At 33.4% G+C, this 13,780-nt stretch overlaps 1 pseudogene; it reads right to left on the bottom strand.

The window, feature by feature from the left end:
- Window positions 1-3,872: 3,872 nt before the first annotated feature.
- On the bottom strand, window positions 3,873-8,993 carry LOC109012445 (annotated as a pseudogene).
- Between the last annotated feature and the right edge of the window lie 4,787 nt (window positions 8,994-13,780).

Genomic DNA, 13,780 nt, shown 5'->3' with positions numbered 1-13,780 from the left:
GCAATACCTCCACTGAGGCCTTTGCTATCAATAACAAAACTACAAATCAAATCCTATCCTGCTCCTTACTGCTTCCACCTTCTCTCTATTGCATTTAGTCTCAATTAAGAAAATAAACCTGGGACACTTGTTTTTCACCAAATGGTGAAGTTTTCTAACTGTCCGAGGGTTCCCAAGCCCCCTGCAGTTCCAACTTAGGCAACCCATTGTTGATGGTGGGGCTGTCCAGCAGCCGCCACCATACTAGACTGTGGTAAGCTCTCTCCATCTGAACTTACAGATTTGACCTTTTTAGACAAGCCATTCGACTCCTCCTTAGATAATAGCACACTTCCACTCCTTTTAAGAAAACCTGGACTTACAAGTCCCAATTGTTTGTCATCAGCAATAATAGTAAATTGAAAGAACTTGTCACGGGCCCTCCTTTTCCAACTAGCAGATTTTTTAGTAGCCTGCAACACCTGAATTTGGTCTTTGAGGAAGTGATCTAATGAGTTCACCTGCTCAGAAATTGACCATTCTTTTTTTAGCTGGTGATGAATAGCAGCAGGTTCTTTCAAAACTTGCTCAGTATAAAAGTCCATCAATTCTGTCTCCCCGGATTCAGCTCCATCAATCTTGGTATTAATAGCCTTTTCTGCACTACCCACCGATAAGGAAATAATCTCTTCCTCAAATTCTGGTTTGACTTCCTTAGTTCCCTCCTGTTTGATATTCGAATCTTCTGCTGAGGAGGGAAAATGATCATAAATGCCTTGATCCTTATTTAAATTAGCAATCTTCGAGATTTTAGCCTGAACTGACTCCTGCAAATTAGGTCCCTTTCTGGCACTTTCCTTATTCATCTCCTTGCCTGAAAATTCCTTCTGCCGACCATGGTGAGGCTGCTGAAACTGAACTCCACCATACCTTCTTTGAGGATCACCACCTAGTTTTGGAGGATTTGCACGTAGCCAATGACCATATTGAGTTTTTCCTTCTGCAGAAACTTGTGGACTCCACGAAGCCTAGGTGCAGCCTTGTTTCCCATGCTTAATAACTCCACATTGAAAACAGAATAATGGTAGCCTCTCATATTTGAAAGGCAGCCATATTTGTCTACCATCAACTGATAAGAACCTACCTCGAGACAAAGGAAGGTTTCTATTAACTGCCACCTTGATGCGCATAAACTGACCCCATCCCAAACCATTGTTGTCCACCTCAACGTCGAGAACCTCTCCCAATCCCTGACCAATCTAGAGTCCCACCTCTTTTGTCATGCTAGCCAGAGGCATGTTGTGGATTTGCACCCAAAAAACCTCTGATGTGAAAAGAATTTCTTTAGGATGAGAGGTCCCATCAAATTCTTGTAAACAAACTAACATCCTATCAAAAGACCAAGGTCTGCCCGACATCACTTTTGTTTTATCCTTCTCATATTGGAATTCCGCTAGCATTCGGTTTTCACCCACTTCATTGAATTTGATCCACCCTTCTGATTTCCAAGCCATAGACATGGTTGTTTTGAAAGCCTCCCTATTCACGATCTTATCAGCAATCACTTTAGACAGAAGACACGATCTGCCTTTTAACGTAGACTCATGCATGGCTTCTGTTGATAATACTACTACATTTTTCTCTGTTTCTGTGAGGCTAAAAGAAGCCCACATTTTCTCCAGTTCACTTTCCATGTCACCCTCTACAGACAGAGTCTAAAGACAAAATCTAAGAGAGAGCCTCTTTGTAGAGAGCAGAGAGAAAAAACCTCACCCTACGAGAGGAAAAGATACTGCCAACGGTTGAAACCTCAACAACATCCAAAGACTGTAATTAACTAGATTCATAGAGAGGGCTATCAATTAAATGATAATAATTTTTCTCCTACAACATTTTGTGCTAATGAATATTCTAGTTAATGTTCATCTTCATTTTAAATCTTGTAACTTTCAGTAGTGGACATTTTAAATTATCTTATAAGTTTGTTATTTAAATGGACAACCACTTAAAATGTTTTAAAATCTAAAATTAAAAAATAAAGACAACATTTTACATCAATACTATGTATCTTTCACAAGGGTCCATATTTCAGAAGTAAAACCGTATAAAACCCTAGGCTAGTAATCTCCCAACATTTCTCTCTGGTTAAAAGAGATGCTCTAAAATACATGTAATTATTGACCACAACAAAATTCATGCATGTTCCTAATCATCAAATCTCATTACGGATTAAACATAGAAAAGAATGTGATTATGACATTAAGGCTACTATGCCTTTTATCAAAACATAAGATGTTGATAGAGATTTTCACCACAAATTGTTAGTCATGATTTCCAATAAGCAATACGAAATTGTCCATATTGTGGACTGCCATATTCTAGAGTTCTGTGGAGACAATCCCCTTGGCCTCTTAACATCTCCTTATTTGGAAGACAAGATATTGACACCTGGTGTAAAGGGCTTTTCCCCCCTCTCTCTTAGTGAGAAGGGCAACAAAGGGAATAAGAAGAGAAGGTCCAGCTCAGAACAAATAGACTATTCGACCCGGCCCACGGGAAGGCCCTGGACGCAACCTCCTTAAGGGAGTGTACTGCAAGGGGATGAGACGTGCCGTCTTGGAGACCCCTTGAACATTGTCCAACCCTTGAGTACTTGTTCACGTAAACGGGCAGGAAGTAAGGGGATTTCTCGATCTTCTGACATGAAGACATCGACGGACCACCAAGGACGCTAGTAGGATAAGGCAAATCGGGAAACCATGCTGCATTAATGGCACCACTACCCGAGCTATATTAAAGGACTCTGACAGAAGGAACAATAAAAGGACATAAACTCCATGAGGACAAACACGATCTGTCTCCCCCAGACTCCCGATATAAATAGAAACTTCCAGGTACGAGGAACTCTCTCTGATTCTTAGACTCTCTTACTTATTTAAAAACTTCCAAAAGACAATACTAACTTCGGCATTAGAGACTCCCTGACCCCAAGACCACCCTATCTCAGTTGCCTTCTTTTCTATTTTCGCAAGCCCAATTCGAAAAATCTGAGTTGCTGAAATCTGGCCCAAAGACGTACGAAACACGACATTAACACCTGGATTATGTGTATTTTAGATCCAAATGCCAAACTCCAAATTGTGGAAGCTGATACTCACAAATTCCAATTATTTGCTGCAATTGCCATAGATAATCTTTGGTTTTATTGAAATCAAATTGTTCACACTTCCAAAAGTCTTTCCATAGGCCAATTTGTCGTGAAAGGATAGACAATCAAACTCAAAAAACCAATTGGGTTCCTCCTCCTCCAGAAAAAGTGTCAATAGCTTTTGATGTTACAGTAAAAGCAAGTGACAGTACCTCTGTTGCAATATACAGATCACATAACAGAGAAATCTCATTCATAGTAGTAGATCATTCAAGGAGCTACAACCCAAATCAAGGGGAAGCAATGGCAACATTCATAGAAGTGAAAGAAGCACAACACAAGCAATTGAAGAATATCATAGTTGAAGGTGACTCTCAGAGAACTATAATAGCTCTAAAGAAATCAAAAGGAATTCAAGATTTGATTGCAGAAGGCATTATAAGAGACACAAGACTAATGTTGAACAACTTTAAATCCAGGGAAGCTGTAAAAATACATCGGTCTCAAAATTGATGCGCGCATGCAATTGCGCAATGGGCAGCATCCAACAATGTAACTGGAAGCATACCCTTAATCAAAATTCCACTATGTTATTAAATTTTCACAGTGGAAAGGATCCAACAATCTCATCTATATGATTAGTACATTAGACTCTGTTTGTATTAAGACTCCAAGTATCAATGAATAGTTATTTTCTTGAGAAAAAAAAATATATATATATATATATATTTATATGAATGTTGCATTCGACTTACGATTTTCACTACAAAAGGTAACCCCAGTTCAAAGAACCATCAAGTAACTTACTCCTGCTAATGGGGGCTACAAGTGAGCATCCAAAGTGTACATATGAACCCACCCATGAAATCACCCTTTTAAATACTACAACATCTAAAAGGAACAGACAAAAAGGGGGGAGAAATACATTGGAAAATATTGAATTGTTGTACAGTGTAATGGAGACTTGAAATCTCCCACATCTAAATAAAATTTGAATTTTTCTGAACAGATCCGCCCGTGTGAACTACTACAAGTTTGAATGAACAGCTTCAATATGACTTCTGCACCAGCTTTTACAGGAGTAAGAGTCTGAGAAGCGAAGTTTGACTGAGCAGCTTCCATAAAACTTATGCACCACTCTTGCGGGGCCAAGAAGCCGGTATTGACTTGTGTATGATAAATATATGCACAACTTTAATGCTCTAAACTGCCACCAACACTGTTGGTGAACGGCATTGAAAAATTTGAGTATCCTTGTCCGCCTAGGGAAGACCCTCACCCTTTAGTTGAATTACTATAAAGCGCTCCATACAGCTCCATTCCCTTCGCCACACTTCGAATGAACATACTTTATCTTCTCCACTGATTTGCAGATTCCGCTACAGCTCCAATCAAATGAAGCAACACATACGTTACCTGCCTGTGCCTTCCACTCACAATCTGCAGCAACGGCGGAGCATTAACATTGGTTAAAAGAAAGGAACCACAGCCATAAACAATGTCATACATGGATGCGTTTTACTTATTGAGTTCACAGATGTCAATCAATACCTCATGCCTGACCTAGAGAAGTGTCTTAAAACTTACAGATCGAAATTCAAGACCCAGAATTTAAAGTTTTAACTCAAGATGCAATAAGTGGTGGTTTTTTACACAATAAAACACTTTTTTATTGTATCCAGTTTCTTTAAATTGTTTCAAAATTGTATTCCAAATTCTCAATCAAAGAGAACATTCATCAAATGGGGGAAACCATATTGGGTCGGATTTGGTACTAGCAATCTTGATTATCTAGTGGTGTATCATCCAGAAGCAGTAGACATGAGCGACATCACTATACAGTTCTTGAAATTTTACTTTCTTGTTTTTTTTTTTTAAGTTTGTTTCTTCCCACTTATCGGATAAAAAGTTAAACTATGCTCTAATTTCATATGTCTTCTAAAAGAAATACCTGGTGGAGTCCCACAGCACATACTGTGGTCATCAATGTGCTCAACTTCAAGACCAATAAACCATGAACCACACGTCTTCATTGGCATACTTATGCAATATAGGCCTGCAATCACAACCAATACCTCTAAGAACATTATCCGTGCTTCATAAGGGATATTTGTATCTGCAAATATTCAAAATTTAAAAGCTACGATGTCCAAGAAGTCTTGCAAGTATCCAGATGGATCATAAACCAGTATCTTTGAGAATAAAAAGAATCAGTGCCCTTGGAATTCAATTTGATTGTATACACTTTACCCCCCTCAAACTACCACTTGTTTTGTAATATGACCATTAAATTACCAAAATAGTTTGTTGACCTCGAAATTTGAAACATAAGTTGCAATTTACCCTCTCATTAAGAATTGACTCTTAAGATGGCCAATAATAAATGACATGACAAGATCTCAATGATTGGACCTTAAAGAGGGGTAACATGTAACTTATGTTGGACCTTAAAGAGGGGTAACATGTAACTTATGTTTTAAGTGGGCCATCTTAACAGTCAATTCTTAACGGGGGACAAATTGCAATATTTTTTTTCAAAAATGGGTTAAGTGACAACTTTAGTAGTTGAAAAAGAAGTTTTAGTTTAGAGAGGTAAAAGTGTAATTTTCCTTATAATTTTGATCTGATTCAAAGTTTTCTAAATACAAATTTTAGGTCAATTTCAACTTCAAAGTTCTAATGAAATTCTCAAAATATCTTTTTGACCTAGATAAAGACCAAAGATAGTTACAAACTTCATGTTCAAAAAAAAAAAAATGGTGCGGGTGCAGGACTCCAAAACACTAAACAGAAAATTGATGAAGATGATGAAGCTCATCATCCTTAATGTGGAAGCTACAGCATAGCAAATTAGGCTACTTCCAAATGAAAAACCTTACTGGTTATTGGAGATGTATGTCGCTAGATCCTTCGAGATTGCATATATCTGCCCAGTTGCATGTCGGAAGTATTTATTCCCCTCTTCTCCAAATTTCCAGTACTCTGGTTCATGATACTTGACATCTCTAGAGAACAGAGGGAACTTAAAATGTTAATATAGCACTGCAGATATGGAGCAGAAAGTAAATGAAATAGCAACAATGTCACCCTCATCAAAATATAAGCTCCAGGAGAATTACTTTCGAGAAAGCACAGGTCCAGATTTCATACACCCAATGTAGACTCTGGGTTTGGAACGGTGACGGGCAAGAGTTGTAGCTAGCATACCTACAAAAGCAATATGTGTAAGAAATCACCAGAGCAATGGTGGTATAATGCTTTCTTTTCTATAATGGTGATAAAGCAATAACAATGAAAACAACAATAGAGATGTTGAGGCTGAGCATACCCAAATTGACATGGACATCATCATCCACCTTCACATAGAAGTCAGAATCCCATTTTGCAACCGCAGTGGCAAAGAAAATTTTAGTTTTTGCAGACAACTCATGGTATCCTTCAATGTGCTCCTACAAGATAATTGCAGTTATCAAAAGTTTGATACCGTTTCCCCAGCAGGGTGTCTTAGATCTTAGATTAATATACAATTTTGCGTGCATTTTCTTACCAGCCTAAGAAAGTCTTGATGCTGATCTTCTTCTGAATCAATAGCTCGATCTAAGATGCTGTTGGATGTTGCACTGAAACAATCATGAAGATATCAGTGAGTTCAGCGAAACATTATATCTTTTTCAATTTCAACATCTGATGTGTGATATATCTAACATATGTTGCAAAAATGACAGAAACTGCAATTTCTCTCAGAGATAATGTGATGTTGCATCGTCATGATGTCCGAAAGAAGAATGCTGAATTTTTTTCTTCTGAATAGAACGCTGAAATATTAGACTCTACTTTTTATCCCTCATTTGAATTAAAAAATATTCTGTGTTGAATCAATTTATTAAAGAGGGTTATTAAATCCTTCCCATTAGTTAATGCTTTCGAAAAAATTAGAGATTTTAATATTTGCTGTTAAGGGTTTGTCTCTGCACTAATATTGATCCACCGGCCAGTATTGGAATCATCCTTCTCTCCCAACATATTTATCTATTCTCCCAATTCATATTGCTTTCATTGAGAAACCTGACAATGACTGTGTCATAATTCAATGGATTCAAGCAAAAGTATGATCGCAGCTGTTACCATTAGATCACTGCACACGGTACAGAAATTTTACAAATGAATTTTGAACACAGTTTTTTACCTCAAAATCTTAATGTTGGTTTCACACGCTAAAACTACGATTGATGAAGCATGGAATGCAGAGGGCTTGCATGTAGTTTTGACTCAAATATGCTCTTGAAAATAAATAATCATCAGGCCAACCAAAACTGCATTATATTGTCCAATCTCTAACACTTTTTTGGTCAGCAGTTCACTGAACCGCAAAGCTTGATAAAAAAGATATTTCTTTTAGCCTCATTAATACTCCTGGTCATGAATTACATGCTTCCTGGACGTGAAGTAATGGTGGCATTACACGCATACAAGCATTTTCAATCTTTTTTCTGCTGTCTGGTTAAGTTTTTTAAGTTCACACCGATTATACCATGAAGAAATGAAATTCAAAACTTTTCAATTGGCTAAGAAATCAATATTAAATTTTTTATGGAACCATATATAATAAAAACGAGTTTTATCAAATTTTCTGAGCATGCAAGTAAGCAATGAGATTCACTTGCTTAAAAATGTCCATTTGCACCTATTTAAAAAAATCCTACAAATTCTAGACAACACAAGCTTACGCCAAGGGGTGTGTGTGTGATGAATCCAACATCCAAGGCATACGATGGGATACTTATAAAAAGAACCTGGAAAAGTAAATTAACCTGTGGCCAATCATGAACCGGATCACAATTCCCTTCTCGCGCTCCAATTGAACAAGCTTGTCACCTAATCGGTACAAAATGAAACACTCTCAACAACCCAACCCACAAAACTCAAACAAGTCTAGGAAAAAATACAAGTTCAAGCAAGAACTATATAAATTAACCTTGAGGCATCCAAGTCTCTCTGACCGAATCACGCCGTTTCCTACTACTGAAAGCAGTGTTGATTCCAATAACCACGAAAGCTTTCTTCCTCTCACTGGGCAACAAAGAGGTGACAGTAGAGCCGTCGGAGATCCCCATTTCCCGAGAACTCCGAGTCGCCGATAACTCCATATTGAGTTGCGATATCTGCTTGTCTAGGGATCTGGAAGCGTCTCCAAACAAACCAACAAAAAGCTTCCATATTAATTTTAAATAAATCGGTTAGAAACTTAAGAGTACTGTCCAAAATACAGAGAAACTCACTGAAGGGATTCCTCTGTTTTGTAAACCCTCTCCATTATATCGCTATCCGGTGCCGGTTTCTGATTAACAACCAAGCCAAAACGGAAAATAAGGAAAATTCAGTACCCAACAGGATTGAAAAAAGAAAATTCAAATTCACGACAATTTGAAAACTATAAACATACCGTTTTAGGTGTGAAATCTTCGGTGACAGCTTGAAACTCTTGTTCATGTCGACGCCGGGACATGAACTGACCGTTGGATTCCGGTGGGGCCCACGACCTGCGCAATAACGATCCGAACATCTTAATCTCGTGAGCTCCGAAAAGAGCAATATCAAACGAACAACCCCCGAAAACGAAAACAAAACTTTCCCTCTTTCAACAATTCGAATCAAAAACAAAATATGGGAGATTGTACGGAGAGGGCGAGAAAAGAAGGAAAAAAGGGGACCTGCAGGTGATGAGAGTGCCGATAAGGAAGGAAGAGATGCAGAAAATGGGAATCCACTTAACGGAGATTTTTGCAGTGCTCCGGTTCTTCATTTTCTGCTAGTATCTTTCTGTGTAATCGCCAGAGAGAAAGAAAGAGAAGAGGGGGAGAAGGAGGAGGAGCTTGTATTGGCACGTAAACGAGGGAAGAGGTTATATTTATATTAAAAATATATATATCGGTATTGGTGAATAAAGGAGGGAAGAGGTTTGATTCTTGTTTTGGCTTTGGCGTCGGTTAAATATTAAAATTTCTATTTTTACATACTACTTTAAATTAAGTTTTTATCTCAAGACTGATCAAATAACTCTTTCATCCACTTGCATCATTCAATTGTAAAACTTTCCAAGCAAAAAAATTACAAAATAAATAAATATTTTACATGTTATAGAACTTTCCATATTATAATGCTAGATCTAGTTGTGAATTATACAAGTATCATGTAATTCTTTTATAAAATAGAGATTTATTATTAAAAAATTAATTTTTTATCATATTAATCCTATATATACTCATTTTTTTAAAAAAATTTACACGACACTTGCGCATTCTACGATTGCAGATATCATTTTTCTATTATTTTACATTTAGAGGAGTTCTACAGTCAGAAACATATTCTATAAAAATAACTTCACAAATTGATATGATTTTATATAATATGTTTAGGAGTATAACTAGTCCGGTTCAATCCAATTTTAAAGAAATTTTGGAACTGAACCTGTATATACTGGTTTGGAAAATTTAAGAACCGATACTGACTGATTCATCACAAAAATCAAAACTTTCAATTTTTTCAATTTCGGTCCAGTTTTTCATTTTACCATTTACACTTGTGACACTGTATATATTTAATATTATAATTTTTTTAATACTAAATTTAACTATGAGAATTTAATATTTATTACTAACAATTATTAATTTTTTAATGTTCAATTATAATACTATAACATAAGTAGTGTCTAACTTATTAGCGAGATTAATAAACTTGAATAATTAAATTAAAATAGTATAATTAGTGTCTAATTATACTAGTATATTCATTTTATGTTATAAGATTAATAGACTTGAATAATAAGATTAAAATTTCATATTATATTAATTAGAAATATAGCATATAATATATAATAATAATATAAAAATTATATATAATATAAAAAATTAAAAATATATATGTACCAATTCGGTTCGGTTTAAACCTTGAAAGTACCGCACCGATTTAAGACCGGTTTTCGCTTTTAAGAACTGGTACCACACCGAACCGGTTACAAACCAGACCAAACTCATCGATTCAGTCTGGTCCAATTCGGTTCAACCGATTTTTCAATTTTTTCTTATACCCCAGATACATTAGATCTACTTTAAAAATAAAAGTAGTTTTATAATCTAACGAGTCACATCAACTCAAATTAGTTTGTGAATTTACTTTACTTGTAAAAAAAAGTTTGTGAATTTATTTTGTAAAATTTCATTATGACTAAAACATTTATTTTTTTAAAAAAGAGTGCGTGAAACTTATACACTCAAGAACTTTATCTAATATAACTCTAAATATATGTAAAAAAAATAATTAAAAGCAATAATATAGATAGAATATGATTTATATAATTCTAAAGTATTCAAATCCTACGAATTCATTTTTTAAAAAAAAAGAAAATATTATCGTAGGGTTGGTTTGAGAGCTTACCTAAAGCAAGATGCAATATCAAACCTCCCTATGTAATGGTAATTTAGAGTAGAGTGGATGGATCATGAAGTTTTAGGTACATGTGTGTTGAATTTTCAAAAAAAAAAAAAAAAAAAAAAGGTACATGTGTGACTGTTGAAGCGTTGAACTTGAACTTCAAACCGTCAACATTGTTAGGCAGTTATTATTTATCGTGTTTAACACGATGCTCGTCCACGCCAGTCACGGCACAGCTCCAGTCAATGACTCAATAGTCAATATGTCCCCCCACTCCCCTTCTTTCTTCTTTCTTCTCTCTTTTCTTATATTCGGGTGGCTAACCCCCATCGAGTTATCGACTCCTTTGTATAATGAAAATGTTTTATCTCATTATTATAATTTTTTAAAAATTTTTATATAAAATATAATAAATAATTTAATTTTTTTAAATCTCAAAACAATAATAATATTAAAAAAATAATATTTTAATAATATTTTATTTAATTTTTAACTTTTATCTAAAATTATACTATCTCATCTCATTTCGTCTCATTATCCAAACTAAACTTCGGAGTTAAAGTGTAAGTGAGATAGGTATATAGATTACTCTACTTCATTTATAATTGTTTAAGTAAATTTCACGTATTTATTTTAAAGAAAAAGTAAATTTCACGTACAACATTAAATATTTAATTATTGCTCTATGACTCACATAAGACAATATGAATTTAACATATAGTCGTTTAGATTCAGAGATAAGTTGAGATGGATTAAGATAAGTTGTGAATAATAGAATAAAAGTTAAATTATTTATTATATTTTATATAAAAATTTAAAAAAATTATAATAATAAAATAAGATAAATTGAGATAAGTTAAAATAGATTTTAAATGTAAATAAAATATAGTAGAGATTACATCATGTAATATTTATTTCTCTTTCGAAATGTAGAAAGGGTTTATACAGTAAAAAATTCATAAAAAAATATGATGCATTAATTACACGGTAAAGTTTCTTTTGTTTGTCTCTTTATTTCCTTCTCTTACAAATTTTGGATCCTTTAAGTTTCATTTGTTTTAAGAGATGAAATGATATATAAATAATTAAAATTAAAGTTAAAAAATAAAATAAAATATTATTAAAATATATATTTTTTAATATTATTTTTATTTTAAAATTTTAAAAAATTAAATTATTTATTTTATTTTATGTGAGAATTTAAAAAAAATTATAATAATAATATAAGATTAGATGATAAGTTTTCAAGATTTTGAATTTTGTTCCTGAAAGCAAAAGTTGAATTGTTTAGTTCCATAATTGGAGTAAAAACTTTAATAAAAAATTGAATAGGAAATAGGAAAATGCATAGTAATAATTTAAAAAAATTATTATATTTAGTAATCCTAAACCACACACCTACAGAAAAAAAAAAATGTGTAGAATATGATAACTAATAGAATATTTCAATTTAAAATGTGAAGCTGGCGAATCCAAAACGTGAGACCCATGAAATGATTCTTATATATGTACAGTTGTGAAAGATAGATTTGATAAAATGAGAATAATGTCATCAAAAGTTGTTTGACTTGCAGTGGAGCTGCCGGGTGATGGGAAGAAATTTGGGCCAAATCTGAGAAAAAAAGGAGTACCAAAAATTAAAATGGTTTAACTTTCCAGCAACTACCAATTCTAGTTTGGTCACCTTTATTTCTGTCGCCTGTTTACTGTTTAGTGTTTGAAAATTGGCGTAATTCATGGAGGAGCAGGTCGACATAGAATACGGGTAAAATTTGTTCAAAATGTGAAAAACTAGTCTGCATTAAAATAGCTAAATATCTATCATCTGAGTAAAATTATGAGCTATAGTAGTTGGATTATATACGTACTTAGTCATTTAAATTTGTTATGTTATTTTTTCTCCACATTACGAAATAGTTACATTTTCTCACAATTTTTAGATATTTATATATGAAAAAAAGTAATATTACATACAGTTATAGAGCGTGCAAGTATCGTACAGTCATTTTGAAAAATAGTAGAATCTATTATTAAAAATTTATTATTTTTTTATGTAGATCTCATATTTATTCATTTTTTTCAAAATGATTGCACGGTACTTGCGTACTCACGATTGCAACTATCATTTCTTTATGAAAAATGATTTAGCCACAAAACAATTCTATAAAAGTAAACTCACAAATTGATATGCTTTGATATGGTACATCAGATTGTAAAGTTATTTTTATTTTAAAGTAGATCTAATATATCATATCAGTTTATGAATTTACTTTTATTGAATCTTTTTATGGATGTAGCAGTTCTTTTTATATATTTTGATTTCTAGGTTGTTGGATATTAAGTATGATGCTGAATTTGTACATATTTTGATATTTTGTGTTTTGGAATGAAATTAATTTAGTATGCTGGACATATTTTATATATATTGATGTATGAGTTGTTGAAAATTATGAAAATGAAGATAAAAAGTTATTTAACACATTTAAAAAGTAGGAAAATAATTATTTTTATATAAAATAAGATGACTAATCTAAGATAGAATTCAACATTTGAATGGGTAGTTAAAAGCCAAAAAATGGTATATTAGCCAAAGTTTATCTAAGGATATAGTTAAATCAATGTTAATGCTCTTGGATTACAAGACAAACTTGAGTAGAAACTCAATTTTGATCAATATATAAAAGAAAATTATTTATATAATTTTAAGGTATGCAGGTTTCATATATTCTTTTAAATAAAAGTGGGGAAAATTTGGAATCCATGAGAAAAAAAATTTTATTTTTCATGCTGGCCCCACTTTATTAAAGAGATTGTGCAGACTTATAAATTTAAAAACTGTATAAAAAAAATTAATCATATATAAACTTATTCTCAGACGAATATCCCATATTTTTTGAAATGTAAAAGAAGACATTTGATCTAGAGTTGTTAATATTTTAGTTCCATGTTGAATTTGGCTTTCCGGGTGTTACCTGCACCTCCCGGTAAATTGGAATGGAAGGAGTTGGCTTTTAAAAAACTTTATAAAAAAAAAAAATTAAAAGTCAAATCAAATATATTTTAAAGAGTTTTAATACATCACCTGTTGTTTGAAACTTAGATCTATCGTAATTGATGATGCAATTTGTAAAATGTGACTTCACCAATTTCTAGCACTTGCGATCATAATCACAATACTTGCTAAAAGTCTGCCCAGCGGGTGGACTCTATGACAAAATTTAC

The sequence above is a fragment of the Juglans regia genome, chromosome 16, assembly GCF_001411555.2.
Source record: "Juglans regia cultivar Chandler chromosome 16, Walnut 2.0, whole genome shotgun sequence".
NCBI classification, from domain to species: Eukaryota; Viridiplantae; Streptophyta; class Magnoliopsida; order Fagales; family Juglandaceae; genus Juglans; species Juglans regia.
The sequence above is the reverse complement of the archived record's forward strand: the minus strand, read 5'-3'. Positions and strand labels throughout refer to the sequence as shown.